General features: G+C 51.9%; 1 long non-coding RNA gene across 1 annotated transcript in view; it reads left to right on the top strand.

Moving 5' to 3' along the window:
- LOC125332880 overlaps nt 1-15,175 on the top strand; it is a 104,379-nt gene that overhangs the window by 34,566 nt on the left and 54,638 nt on the right. Inside the window, exons 5-6 of the long non-coding RNA XR_007206645.1 lie at nt 10,160-10,312; nt 10,649-10,802. This is a non-coding gene — a long non-coding RNA (uncharacterized LOC125332880). The remainder of the gene's footprint in view (nt 1-10,159; nt 10,313-10,648; nt 10,803-15,175) is intronic.

Raw genomic sequence — 15,175 nt, 5'->3', positions numbered from 1 at the left:
TGCACTGGGGTAGGTGAGTCAGGGAGCCTGGGTGGGGGCTGAGGGATGGATTCCACCCAGGAGCATTGGGAAGGAATGAGTTTTCAGCCCCGCTTTTGCTCTGGCAGTTGGAATGCCCGGAGCAGGCAGCTTTGCCTCATGGAGTCTCAGTGAGAGAACCATTAATTTTGTATTAGGACATAAAAACTGTTTGAGCTGAACAGACCAATAGTCCTTCCAGCCCTGTATCCTGTCTCCACCAGAAGCCAAGCCGGATGCCTTAAAGGAAGGCATAAAAATCCCATAATGCCCATAATTGTGCAATACTACCCTGTGAGGGGAGATTCCCCTCTGACCCCAGCTGGCAGCAGCTCCTACCCCAGAGCAGGAGAGGCAGGAGCTGCTCTGGTTGTCTGGAGCTGGAGTCCCTGCAGATGCTGTTCTTGTGCACATAAATGTCCAATCCTGTGGTGAAGCTCTCTAATTCTGGTTGTTACAGCGCTTTTCTGATACCCTGGTGAGGAGCTGATAGTGCTGGATGACCTGCTGCAGGCTGCTCTGAGGAGAGCAGAAGAGGAGCTTTGCCCCTTCCCCATGCCAGTGCCTGCCCCTTCTTGAACTCTGGAATTAGTTTAAAAGTGTCCAAGGCCAGGCTGGATGAGACCTGGAGCACCCTGGTCCAGTGGAAGGTGTCCCTGCCCATGGCAGGGGTGGAACTGGATGAGCTCTAAGGTCCCTTCCAACCCAACCATTGTGGGATTTGTGATGAACTCTCCCTGTGGCCTGACCCTGCCATGCTGGGAGGAGCAGCGCTGCCCATTGCCATGCCTCTGTGGGCTTTTGGCTCAGGAGCTGCTCCACAAGCAGCCATGTACCAAAGGTAGGTTTCTTTGCCTATGGAGTGTTTCCTGGGTATTCCTTAGAGAGGGATTCTGGGGCTAATAGGAGACTGGTTGATCTGTGGACGGGTGTAACCTCAATCTTTGGGTGATAGAAGCACTTTGTAGTCTGGCAGGGCCCTCTCAATCCTCCTTTCCTTGGACATCCCAACCAAGCCTCTTGCTGTGAGTGCCAGGTGGAGCTGCTGGGATGCTGAGCAGGTGCTGTGTGACAGAGGCTGGAGCTGCTGGAGACCAGGATGGTGGCTCCCTGTGATGTTTGGGAGGAGAGCTTGACATGACTTTAATGAGAATTTCTTCATTAGATTTTTGCTAATTAAGTAGAAACTTAGATTTTCACCCATGGAAAAAGACCAGCTCCCAAGTAGCCACCTTTAGGATGAGATACCCATCCCAGAGACCACCTCTTCCGCTGGTCTGACATCCCCAGCCCCCCATCCCTGGGCATGGGAGAAGTTAAGTCGAGGACTACCCATGAAGGAGCAGCAAAGGTGTGTTTGCCTGCTGGCAGAACAGGAGGGGGAATGGAGGCAGGAGAGCAGGTCTGGGCGTGCAGAGCGGGGAGGAGGTGACACCGCCTGGGATAATTGGACCATTAAATCTCACAAAGGCACCGACACTTACACAGCGTGGCTCAGGGAAACAATCACTCTCCAATAGCAATCCTAGCTATCTGCAACCATTTTTCTGCTGATCCAGTGCTTAATCCCATTGTTCAGACTGCAGGTTAAATTGTCCTCACCCCACAGTGCAGAGGCCAGGTATGTTTGCAGAGATGTGCAGGCACGACCGAGGGGAAATTTTGGCTCAGAAATCCATTTGTGAATGTCTCTCAAATGTCTGCTCCTGCTGCCTCTGCCTACTCTCTGCCAACCCTTCCACCTCCAGAAATCTCCACATCAGGGGGAGCCGTCCCAGCCCTCTGGTCAAGCCCCCTTTATTCTGCCCTGCTTCTCCTGAGTACAAAGAATGCCAGAACTGCCTGCTACAGTCACAAAATTGGCTGCAAATCCTTCTAGTTTGCAGAACTGTTTTAACTCTCTTTATTTACTGTAGGTCTGGGAAGGAGGGGTTTAATCCTTTAGCTGCATTCTCAGACTCTTCAGCTGTGGGAGCCCAGAATGCCATTTTTGCAGTAACAAAGGTGGAATTTTGCATGCAGACACAGGGCCCCAGGAGCTGGGGACTGAAGAACACCCTGTTTCTGAAGGCTTTGTAGTAAAGTTGTGGCTCTGGGTGCTTTGGGGCTCCCAGGGCTGATCCTGGATAATACCTTTATAGGTTCTTAATTCACCAGCTCTAATCCATGGAGCACATCAGACCCCCCCCTGGATTGTTGTTTGGATGGTAAAGTGCAGGCAGGAGGTTTGACCAAGGCTGCTCAGATCCCTGAGCTGAGTTTGTGGTGCTGGGTGTCCCTGGCCAGGGACAAAGCCTTGCTCCCGTGGTTGGTTACAGGTCCTGTTCAGTTCTGGAGTGTTCAGGGGCTGACTGTGCTCATTGCTGGGGTGCTGGCCTGAGTCCTGGGGCTAAAGCCCTCGGGGTCTGGGATTAAAGCCAAAAACAAAGAGAATTTTACCCATCTCTTGGGTTTTTCAGCAGAAAACCCTTTCTCAGTCCGATGTCTGGCCAGGCAGGAGATTGCATAACACTGCGGGTGTTCCAGCTGTGCTGCTGAAGTGCTGGGTGTTGCTTCTGTCTTGGTTTACTCTGGCCTTTGGTAGGAAGATGATTTACAGGTGTTACCTGGCACAGTCACATAGATGACAGCAGGATAGGAATGAGACCCTCAGCCTGGCAGGAAAGGGTTGGATTGGGACAGAAGGAGATCCCAGACTGTGGGATACCAGGTCAGGGGCATGAGGTGTGGCTGGAGCTCCTTGGGGAACGCGAGCTGGAAAGTTTGTGACTCCCAGTAATTCATTCCTTTCCTGGGGCTGTCTGAGCTCCATTAAGACTATCCAGAGATGCCCGGGGTATATTTGTTTTCCTCTTTTTTCCCTTTGATGCCTCTTTCCATACTGTGGGAGACTGCTGCAGCTCGGGGCTGCCCTTCTCTGCCTGGGCTGGCCAGGGCTCCCTTGGTGAGCAGGTATTAATGGCAGGGGAGGGCAGGACCTGTGATAACTCAGCCTGGCAGCCCCAGCAGCACCAGGCTGATGGAATGGTCTTCAGAGACCCAAAGAGCTTCAGTCAGCACATCTGCCTGAAAAGAGTTGTTGTGAAAGGGTGAAGGAAAGTCACCCCAGATCCCAGGACACAGGGTTCTTCCTTTGGGCGGGTGTGACTGGATTGCTGCCAGCAGTGTGGTTTCACTTTAACATTCATTTGAACAGAGAAGTAAAGAAGAGAATGGATTTTTCCTCCTGCCAACGATTTATACACATCCCTCTCACCCAGCCCCTCCCACCACTTCACTGAGCCCCAGGCAGAGTTTTGAGGGCTGGTGTGGCTCAGTTTCCTGCAGCTTGAGCAGGGAGTTGGGCTCTGGGTTCCCCAAGTCCAGACGTGGGACTCTGTGGCTGAAGCATGGTGTGGAGCACGTTCTCTAGGGGCCCAGTGTGGCTGCAGAAACCTCCTCCTTTGTTCCTCCAGTGGTGCTGATGTCATGGTGCCATCCTATTCCCCGCAGATGGTTTTCATCACCCTCCCATTAAGCCAAGCCAGCCTGTTAGCACAGCACATGTCCCAGGACCCAGATTTGTGAACCAGATCAGCTGTTCCTGCTGCAACACCCCTTGCAAATGCTTATTTCCTCATGTCCTATCAGCCTGGAATTCTTCCAGGGCACCTTAGGGGTAGGAAGCACCTTTAGTTTGTGAGCAGGGTTATTGCTTATCCCTGTTGCTCATATTTTTATATCTCCTACACAGTGATGAGCCAACTCAGTACCCAGGATGGTCACCCCAGCACCTGTCCCCTACAAACTTGGGACACCTTGTCACCACTGTGAATGTGGAGGTGCCTCCTGATGTCCACTGTCCACTCTGGGGCGTGTTACAGGGATCCCAGCTCCCTGTGTCACTGCCTTGCATCACCTGCAGCCCCAGCCCTGCCTCCCAGATGGAAGGGGCTGGTGTGGGGCTGGCAGGATGGGAGCCAGGACTGGCATCTGGCTGGGCAAGGGAACCACTTCAGACATCACACTGGCCTTGGCCCCAGTCAAATATTTTCTGTCACTGATCCTTACGAGTCTTGTGGCATCCCCAAATGAGGCACGGGATTACAGAGCAGCCAGCTCTCCTTTAAAGCTTGACCTTGGCATCAGGCTGGTAGCATGGCAAGGAAGAGAGATGAGTTAGCTGGCAGCCTGCCTGTGTGTGCCAAGGGGCCTTTAAAGCCTCAAAGGATGCATTAGTTTGATGTCAGAGGCTTTGTTTGTGGCGATCCCTGGAATCATCCTCCTCCCTCTGTGTGCGTGTACGTGTATTTCCTGCCTGCATCCCTGATGCTCCCCCATCCTGTGTCCGAAGGGCTCGGCTAGGCAGCACGGACAGCTCCAGTGGGACAGATGGAGATGGATCCAGGCCTCTGTGGGGACAGCTGCATCCCTGACAGTCCCCTCTGGTCATGCACCTGTTAGGAACTATAGTTAGCATGGGAAAACTTTCCAGAAAAGAGAAAGCAGGGCAGAAGTGGGCAGGCAGAAAGGCTGGGAATTTGGCCTCATTCTCCTCGGCAGGTCCCAAAGCTCTAAAACTGCCTCTCAGTAATAGCATCCAAAAATGCCAATCAGGTGAGAGCAGGCGGCGCTCTGAGGCCTGCTGGCACTGTCTGGGGACAGCCTGAGCGAGTGACAGCTTCATAACTCCTGGGTGGGATGCCAGCGAGCGCCGCGTGTTTGTCCTGCCAGCCCCAGCGGTCCCGAGCACTCGGGAGCTGCCATATGGGAGCTGTGGGGGATCCCGGGGCAGCCGCACGCTGGGGGTCACGGGGCAGCCCCCGTGTCCATCACGGCTCACCCGGGGCTGCTGCAGCTCCTCTCCCTGTTCTGCCTGCCTGTGCTCCAGCCTGGCTGCCACACTCAGCCATCCGTCCTCAGCCCTGGGCGCTGCCAGCTGCCTGTGGAGCTCAGGGAGATGGATGGATTGGATGGGGGAGGAAACCTCCTGTTGGTGCTGGGCAGGGCTCTCTGAGAGGACACAGGAGGCTTTGCAGCTCTTCCTCTGATAAATGAAGAGCCCTCAGTTAGGTGCTCATAGCCTTGTGGCAAATTAATGTGCCTTGTTCCCTGCTCTCCCTCTTCTTGCAGCAGGGGCTCCTCGGGAGCCTGGCACAGAGGCAGCAGGTCCAGGTGGGTTTAAAGGCCACGTTTTCTTTGTGTTCTTTTCCTTTGGTAAGTGCTGAGCTGCATTTTCAGCACCCAAGGCTCCCATTGGCACAGGAGGTGCCCGATGGCCATCTCTGCTGTGCACGAGTGCAGCCTCTCTGTTCCCCCCATCTTCATCCCTGCAGAGAGGCTTCCCTTTCCTGGAGCTCCAGCTGGTGAGGAGTGAAACCCTATCCATGCTGGGTGACCGAGGGAAGCTTCGGATGAATGAGAATCCAGCATGGCCGGATGCCTCCGGAGCGGCGGGTGCTGCTGACAGGTGGCATCTCCTCCCTGGAAGGACAGTGTTCGTCTCCAGCTGCTCCCTGCTCTGCCTGATGCACGGCCTGTCCAATACCTGCTGCTGCTCCCCAGTTAGCATTCCAGGAGTTATGGCCACCGGGGCTGGTGCTTAGTGAGGGGATTTGCTGTACTTAGGTGAAAAATGCAACAGGCACTTTAAACTGCCCCGTGGCTAAATTGAGCTCTGTTTTCCAATCCCTGCAGCTCTCAGCTCTCCTCCTCTGCCCTCTTAGCAAGAGGCAAGGAAACTATTAGGTTGTGCTTAGGAGCCACCTAAACTTCTACTAAATGTCTTCCCTGAGTGATGCTCTTGGTCAGTGCTTCCCCAGCATCAGGGGCAAGGTCTGGGTGTGAAACCAGGAAAGGAAGGGGGAATACAGCACGTCACGTGGATACCAGCAACGTCTCCAGCTGACAGGATAAACCCATGGTATTCCTAACTGCCCAGTCGAGATCTTTGTGCCACTGGAACATCTTGCATTTGCACACCTGTGCAGAAATGTGAATAGGAGCATCTTAAAAGTTCCAGGTGCTTCAGCCCTGGTGGTACCAGTGCCAGCTCTGGTGCCCCAGGATTGGTTTCTGTGCCATCAGAGGTGAGGAAATGCTCATCTCCGTCCAGTGGCCACTTTGAGCTTTTTCCTTTTAAGACTGAGAAAATCCTTGTTACATTTCCTGACGTTTCTGTGTGGTGTGAGGAAGTGATCATAGAGAAAATCATACCTATTTCTGCTTGGGAGTGGGAGAAACAGGAGGCCATTCCTCATCTCAGTCCTGGGTTTGGATTGAATGAACCTGGTAATCTGGGATAACTGGATAACCTGTACGGTACTTGCCAGGTGCTTAACCCCTCTTCATATGCCAGGGAGGCTTTCTTGGAACTGGAGGCACTAGCCAGCATAAATTGCTTCTGTCAATGTGCTTTATTGGACTACATCAAAGTAGAATCGATAGAGAGTTAAAAAAACCCCTAACAAAATGGGCTTTCTAAGGCAGAGCGAGTCATAAACAGACAGGAGTGTTGTGCAGGTCAGGTTTCACCTGGCAGCCCAGGAAACAGGGGGGTTCTGGTTCTGTCAGGGGTGATTCATTGCCCTGGAGTATTTCAGGGGAGGGGAAGCATCCAGGAGCTGTTAACACACTGCTGCAAGGAGAGGGGCTCCGAGTGGGTCGGGTTTGTGCCTCCAACTTTGCTGTCACAGATTTATACAGATATCATCTCTATCAGTGTAAGTTATCTGTTTCCATTTAACCTAGATGACAGCCCGAGTGGGGTTATTGCATTCTAAGGTTGCTGGAACTTGTTAATAATTTAGAATAATCAAGTAAAATTAATTCACTCTTAAAATCGAGCTTATTTGCATTGGCTTGTCTGGTTTTTTGTGACAGATCTCTCTGTGGGCATATGTTTGTGTAAGCTTTTTGTGTGTGCTCGTGAGTGTTAGTGTGCATATGTAATTTCCTTCTCCATCTCACAACCAACAGAGGCTGAGCTGCATTTAAATGTTGTGCAGGAAAAATGTGAAGAAGGTCCACCCCAAAGTGGAGCTGAATAGCTGAGGTATAAATCCACAGGGAAAAATGGGGTTTGTAATGGAAATGCTGCCTCGTTTTAAATTATAGCCAGGCATCTGTGAGGCTGAAATTCCTGCTGCAGCATCCAGACGGTGCCTCAAGCTGGCTGCACGTTCCCAGAAATGAAGAACCCCCCCAGCCTACCTGCAGCCTGACCTTTGTGCTGACACTGCCGTGCAGCTTTTGTGCTGCACGGGGCGGGTGCGAGCGCGCAGTGACAGATTGCTGCTGACAGGGAGAGGCTCCTCCAGCTGCATTTCTCTGCAGCCCCTGCCATATATCCAGGGGCTTGTTAGAGGAACAACAGCACCAGCCAATAACCAGTTGGTCTAAGCCCCTGGGACAGACCGTATGGCCCACACTCTGCTTCCTAAGCTGTGAGTGTGGAGTAAATTCAGCTGCCGTAGCACTTGCAGCCCTCGTGTTACACAGCGAAGGAGCACACCCGGGCGTGCGTCTGTCTGTGGCAGAGCCTGTACCTATAAATAACAGTGTTTGTGTGTGTGTGTGCATATTTATGTGTCTGTGTATTTATTGTGGGTGAGGCTGGTTGTAGAGCAGCCCAGAAAATGGAAATCCTTTTGTGCAAATCCGCTTGCATGGAGGCAAGGAGAGCCAGGAGAGCAGGGCTGATGAATTGGCCCTGAACCGCGATGACAGTCCTTTTTTTTTAAGTCAAAACAATTTCAGGGAAAGGGTCTCCAAAAAAAGGTCCAGTTTCAGGAGGTAGCTCAATTGAATTTCTGGTTCCTGGCTGCCTGCCTGGAGGGCCTCTTGTCACTTCTACTTTCTTCCAACAAGGCAGAAGGCGGAATTGACAGCAGCCTTCCCGCCAGGCTGTTAGGGAAGCAGGGAAGCCAGATGCTTTGCCTCCCCGCTCCCTCCCCTTCTGCGGCCCGAGAGCCAGAGAGTTAAGTTGCTTAACTCTTCCATTCTCCCTCTCCAGTGTTCCTGGTCTGACCCAGTGGGGATCCTGAGGAACGAAATGCCTGGGAGTGGGCAGGGCCGGGCATGTGCTCGAAGGGTCCTCACTCCCGAGGGTGGGAGTGTGTGTGTGTCACAGGAAAGTACCCTCATGCTTTGTACAGAACAGCAAAATTAGACTTTGACACAGAAAGATTCTGCAGAGAGGCACATGGTGGGAACGAGCTGATACAGGAGCCTCTCTCCCAGCAAACCCAGGGCAAATAATATGATTTCAGAGCTTCCAGCCCAAACCCACTCCTAAACTCTCCCTCAGCCCCTGCTATTTATGTCACTGCATATAGGGTACAGTGTAGGTGAGAGCTAGAATATTCCTGTAATTTCTCAGCAAGGACAGTATGCTCAGCCCTCTCTTTTCTTTGTGTAGAATTATCATCTCTAGATGTTAAGGGATGTGGAAGGTTTCGGTTGCTGTTGAATTAACATTTCTATATGCATCATTTCACTAGATAATTTGCTGACTCTAAAATTTTTGTGTAATCAAATTGGCTGGCTGTTTTAACATTTGTCCAACACCATTTTTAAGTGGTAGTTAAATGAAGTGGAGAATGGAGTCCTTTCTTCAGACTCAGGGCTGTAGCAGGGTGAGGGTCTCTGGTATGGTTTTTTGAGACAGGACCTGCTCTGTGTCAGGGGTTGTGCATTTCCAGCACTCACAACCACAGAGCCCTTTTTAGTCTGCCCATAGCTGCAAAATGGGGTGACAAAGTGGTAGTAGATGGCCAGGAGCTGACACCCTCTGTCTGTCCAGGCTCATCTCGTTGCCAAAACCTTGGTACAGAGGTTAAGGTGAGAACCCTTCTCCTTCTCTACTAAGGATGAGAGGAAAAGGCTTCAGGCTGTGCCAGGGGAGCTTCAGGTTGGACACCAGGAGGAATTTCTTTTTGGAAAGGTTGGTCAGACATTGGAATGGGCTGCCCAGGGAGGTGGTGGAGTCCCCATCCCTGGAGGTGTCCAAGGAATGACTGGACGTGGCACTCAGTGCTCTGGGCTGGGGACAAGGTGGGGATCAGTCCCAGCTGGGACTTGATTGTCTTGGAGGGCTTTTCCAACCTCAGTGATTCTGTGAAATAGCCCCAAATGGGACCAAACCAGGGCCTTGAAGGGAAAATTGTGCCGGGGGAGGTTTAGACCAGGTATTAGGAAAAATTTCTCATAATTTTTAGGAGAAAGGGTGGTCAGGCATTGGAACAGGCTATCCAGGAAAGTGGTGGAGCCACCATCCCTGGAAGTGTTCAAAAATACGTGCATGTGGCACTTGAGGACACGGCTTAGTGGTGACTGGGCTGGTGGTGCTGGGTGGAGCGTTGGACCTGGTGATCCCAGACGTCTCTCCCAGCCTCAGTGGTTCTGTGCTTCTGTTTCTGAAGTTCACCTGCACTGACACTGCCAGGCTGTGGGCAAATGGCTCTGCAACCTGTGGGCTCTGCTGGGGGCCATGCAGGCACCTCCAAAAGCAGGGAAATCATAGGGTTTCCCTAAAAGCCACCCAGCTCTTCTCCTCCTGTGTGCCCCTTTGTGTCTCCCCATACCCAGGAGTTGGATCTCTGTGCTCGTACACTCCTCCCTTGTGCCAGTGATCCCCGGGTCCCTGTGCCACCTTCCCCAGGCAGGGAGGATGGTGATGGAGCAGGCATTCCTCTGGGTTTGGCATGCTCAGCTCAGGCAGGAGGGAACATCAGCCTCAGGCAAACCATGAACATTTGTCACCTGCAGCAAGGCAAAAAGTGTTGCCCAGAACAGCCTTTGGAAATATTTTAATTACCCCTGGTTGATCTGGCAATCAACGAACTTCTCTGAGATAAAGATCACAAGTGGAGACAAAGTCTAAGGGGAATTTTATGCTTGGAGTCAAATTTCAGCAATGTTTTTGAAGCGTTTCTAATTGGGATGGTTTAAGAGCCATGCCCAAACCTCCCTGAATCCAAACAGTTCTGATGTACGTGGGAAGCAAATCAGTCATGCAGCTCCAGCACAGCACTGAGAGCTGGAGCAACATGGGGCTTCTAAAAGAACCAGCCTAACCACCGAGGTCTTTCTGCTTTATAGTCAGAAAACTTCTTTAATGGACTGTAAATCAAAAAAGGAAATTTATTTTTTGTTTCTCCAGGCTTGAAAGACGAGCGTGCATCTGCCCGACAGCTTTCAGAGCGAGCCATCCCTGCCAGCCAAAGCAGATTCTCCATGCTTGCTTCCAAGCAGCACGAGCTGAAACAACTGGTGGCAGAGTGGGGTGTCTCTGCAGTCCTAGCCATGAAGAGAGGTGATTATTCCTCCCTCCTAATTCCACTTCCCAAGAGGAAATTATCCTGTGCTAGAGGCATGCACCTTCCTCTGTTCTGTCAACGTGTGCTGCTAGGAAGATTTATTTCAGTAATAAGGTCTTTGCAGTGAAACTTAACAAAAATGAGGGGGCAAGTTTATTAATTATATATTTTACAGTTAATTAAAGATAATATTTAACAGAAGTAATTGCAGGCATCTGCCTTGATGGCACAATTAATTTCCAGTAATAAACGGGTTGTGTGTCCCTTTGTCGGACTGATCAGAGACAAATCCTGCCTCGTGCTAAACCCCTCTTATCTCTTTCCATTTGCAGGAGAGGAAATGTCCTCCTGCTCAGAGCACAGAGAAGAGGCTGGAGCTGGGCTGCTTTCTCCACAACTGTAGAACTGTGGTGAAATGGGGATTCTTTATGTTTCATTGGCTTCTTTGAGGAAAACAGCGACCACGAGATCAGACAGAGCCTCGGGGTGAGTGTAGGTCCCACCACCCAGTTCTGCCAGTTCCCTGCAGCTGGGCCTGGTTCCTTCCATCCCATCCTGCCTCTCAGCCCCAGCTCTGGGAGGCAGGAAAGCTTTGTTCCTCAGGACTCGGGTCTTTCACCCCTCAAGCTGCTTCTAAGCAGTCTCTTCCATTCGTGCTGAAGTGCTGTGTAGGAGCCCTTGTCACTCGCCTCAGCTTGTTCCAGCATGTTCCCAGAACCTGGGCATGGATGTAGATGAGCTGTCCATGTGGGAACTTGCTGGGCTCTCAGAGCACCTGCCCCTTTGGGGTCTGACACAAAGGGTGCCCCCGGTGTGCCCTGAGGTCTGTGCAGTTGGCAAGTTTATTCTGCACTATCACTGGCAATGTTTCTATTCTCCTGACACCTCTCAGACAGGTTGGTAGGTTCTACCTCGTGCAGGTATCCATCTCCCATTATCTTCCTCCTACCTGAGGTACGTACAGAGCCTGTAACACACAGCTGAGTGATTTTTATTCCCTCCACTTGAGGGAAGTAGCTTACAATGTTTTGAACTGGTCCTCTGTGATTGACTCATGCCACCTATTTCTGAAACATAGCCAACAAGGTAAGAGAAGATTTAGAAAAGTTAACAGTGTCCAGATCCATTTAGGACAGGGAGGGAGCCCAAAAGATGGATAAAATACTGTAAAGAGCCAAGCCCAGCATGGCTGCTCAACACAGAGCCATCCTCTGAGAGTGTGATGTTCCTTCCTGCTTCCTTTTTTATTTGTTATGGAAACTATTGGTGCAGTTGGTGGGGGGCAAAGGAACTGCTCTAGGAGCTCTGCACACCTCCAGGCAAGGTCCTTCCTATGGAGCAGGTGATGGGAGCTGCTCAAGGAGGTACTTTTCCAAAGGCATGCCACAGGGATCAGGGCTCGGTCCAGCCTTTTTAGTGTCTTCGTTAATGAGGCAAAAGATGGAGTAAGCAGCATGTGAATGACGTGGAGGGTGAAAGGAAGAGCGAGCCATGCCAAGGGCCAGGGGAGGTCCCAGGTTCCAGCCTGGCCAAACTGAGCAGGGCTGGGCTGTGTCTGCTGTGGGCTCAGGCTTCACACTGGCCTGGTTTTGTGAGTAAAAGCAGAGAGCTGGGGCTGAGCCTGAGCAGCCTGAGCTGGGTGTGTGAGGGCAGCTTTGAGGCGAGTGTTGGCTGTTCTGCTCCAAACCCCAGGTTTTCTGCAGGCCCATCTTGTAAATATTTAAATGCAGGAATAGCGGGCCCAGCAAGTCTGGGTGGGGATTTGCTGGCAGGGAGGAGAGCAGAGTGTGTGTGAGTTGCATGTCTCCCTCTCACGTGCCTGCACCCGTATGTGCACGTCTCCCAGTGCCTTCCAGAGAGATTTTAATCCAGAGAGCTCTGACAGCCTTTCAGGCATCAATCACCCAGCGCCGCACGACCCCTGCAAGGTCAGGCAGCGTTATCAGCCTCCCCCTCGGAGCAGCGTTTTGTGCCTCTGCAAGGAGGGATGGGCAGAGGGAGAGCGGCTCCTGAGCGTGTGTGAGATTTCCTGCAATCAGAGCTTTCCAGATTCCTAGAGCCAGGGATGGGATCCAGGTCTCCTGGAGCCCCGCTCCCTGCCCTGACCACTGGAAACACTTCCTCCCCACAGAAACCTCACCGTGAAACCACCCACCGGAGCAGGCCTTTGTAGTTTGGCAGGCAGAGCACAGGCTCTGCTCTACCCAATCCGCAGGCGCATTTTTGGGGTTGCGTGTTTACTGAAATCTTGGCTTTGCCAGCCTGCAGAGAATAAAAGTTGATTGTTGAGCAGCCAGGGCTCGGCGTCGCCCTGCCTGTACGTGTAAATACCCTGCACAGCCAGGCCAGGCCAGGGGGGATGTCTGTGGGGCCACAGCCTGCTCGTGTGAGGAGCCTTGTCTCTGCTCTGTGCTCAACATGTCTCTGGTTACCTGCTCTCACTGGAGCTTTTCTGGCTTCTCCAATCCTTTCCTTGGCTGCTCTGGCTGCAGGGCCTCGTGATAGCTGGCTGGGTCTATTTATTTAATAATAAAACTTAAAGAGCGGGTTGTTTTCCAGGCAGTGGCTGTCTCTGTGGAGCCAGGTCATGATGCGGTTAGTGTGGAGGGAAGCAGGGCCGCTTGGGGAGCTTAAAATCTGCCAATCCCACTATTCCTTCTGCCCCTCAGCCTTCTCCCAGTAACCCCTTCCTCCTGCACTGGCAGGAAAGTTTATGATGCCGTGCAGGCTGTCCAGACCTTGCCACTTCCATTTCTCTCAGGATGTGGCAGGCATAGCAGAAGAGGGAGTTCAGAGCCCAAGGCTACAAACAGGACGATATGACAGTAAAGAGAAGATGCTGGAACACAAGGAGTGGGCCTTCCTTTGGTTATTTCTCCTGTGCAGATCCCTGCAGCTGTCACAGCACGTGCCTCTGGTCTCTCACCCCCTTCTATAGGGGACAGTGGTATCCTCCCCACAGGACTTAGCAGTGTTGTCTTTATTCCCATGGCCAGAATGCAAGCACACTCTTTTGGAGGATGGATTAGTCAGGGGTTTGAAACAAGTCAGAGGTTTGTGCTCTGGATCCTAACCTGAGGCATCTGCTGGTCCTAATCTGAAGGGCTCCCCCACCCCAGCTTCACACACGGTACCCCCAGCACGGTACCACTGTGCTGCTTTAGGAGATTTTGTTTTCTTCATCTCCACGGAATCCTGAGTTGTGTGGTACCTGCCTGACAGCACTGCTTTGGGCAGAGGTCAGTCAAACCACTCCCACTCCATCACCAGTGCTTTCCTCCCCTCGGGATTTACAGCTGGGTGAGGAAACCCATCCCCATCACTCTCTGACCTGGGCTGGGCAATGTTCAGGTGCATCTTACAGACTCCACGTTCCAAGAGGCAGGAATCTGTCACAGCACAGCTCTGTGCCTCGAGGGAGTCGTTCCCTGAAGGTTTGGCTTCAGGAATAAATCTGTACCTCCACGCTCTGCCCATAAAACTGGTAACACTGAGATTGCTTTACACATCAGCAACAGAATGGAGACAGCAGAGGCCATCAGGACCCAAAATAATTATGTTTATCATCTATAATCATCACACAGAGTCTAACAGCACATTAGCACTTCCAGCAGGCAGTTTTCAAGAGCAGGGAATGCAGGCAGTGTTTTGGAGGATGCGCTGATTATTTTAAAGGGCACCAGCCACAACTGAACATGCCGTGGGGGATTCTCTGAGCTGCCAGCACACCCTTTTACTGCATGTCTGGGGAACAGGAGCAGGGCCAGTGCTGAACCATCTCTGTAAATGTTACTGGGTGTAGTTTCCAGACTCAGGCTGTGGAAACAACTCAGCCTCTTTCTGACTGATCCCAGGGACTTGGAAGGTGTAACCTGGAAGAGCCTACAGCTGCTTGAACCCATCTCTGTGGAAGGGGTTATTCCAAGGGAAGTCTCTCATGTTTCCCCTTGTGATGCTGCCTCTGCTCCTCCCTATTTTCCTGCCAGTCCTGAAATACATAGCCCTGAACAAGGACTTAGGGGCTGAGCTCCCTGGTGGCAGAACTACCCTCCCTTGTGCTACTGCAGACTCTTGGGGGTGTGGGGCTACAAATGTCCAAGCAAATCCAAGTGATCTCAGTTCATAACAGGTCCCTGAAAACATCTGCAAGCAGCAAAACCCAACACCCTTCAACCCATGTCCTGCAGCATGGTCCTCTCTCTCCTTGTGCCGCACTGTTAGGGAGGGCTAAGCTTTGCAGCAAGGGAGAAGAGGCCAGAGAAGGTCCTGGCCAGGAGGAATGCAGTCAGTCACTGCATTCAGCCTTTTGGTGGAAGGGCTCAGTAACAGTCTGCTTGGAAGGAAAGGCCTTGGAGCCAGGCTTGTATGTGGAATTAGTTGGAATCCCATCAAAAGCCCACGACGCCTCATCTCTTCAGCAGAACATCTGAGATGCTGCACATTTATTTATTTACTGGGATGTTCCAGGTTATAAAGTGGATTTATAAGCCCTTGTTTTCCATGATGATCCCCAGGTGAAGGTGTAAAATCCCTCCTCCCAGGATGCCAGTCCCGAGGTGTCTCTGGGTGTAAGGGAGGGGCAGTTGCCATGCTGTGTCCGTCAGTGGGAACTGGTGTTTCTCCTGCAGGCACCACCCTACTGCCAAGAACGGCTTTAGCAAGGCTCTTAGGAACTGCTTTCAAATCTGGAAGGGTTTTTTGGAGCCAAACATTGATCTAAGTGCATTCTTACTGAAATTCAAATGCAAACCAGCCGGCCTTTCACTCCAACACTTCAGCTTTCCTGCAGATTGTTTTTCCAGGGGTACCCTCTGGTTTATCTGCAAGACTGTGGGAATGCTGTCAAGACAGGAGCCATT

The sequence above is a fragment of the Corvus hawaiiensis genome, chromosome 13, assembly GCF_020740725.1.
Source record: "Corvus hawaiiensis isolate bCorHaw1 chromosome 13, bCorHaw1.pri.cur, whole genome shotgun sequence".
In the NCBI taxonomy this organism is placed as follows: Eukaryota; Metazoa; Chordata; class Aves; order Passeriformes; family Corvidae; genus Corvus; species Corvus hawaiiensis.
The sequence above is the reverse complement of the archived record's forward strand: the minus strand, read 5'-3'. Positions and strand labels throughout refer to the sequence as shown.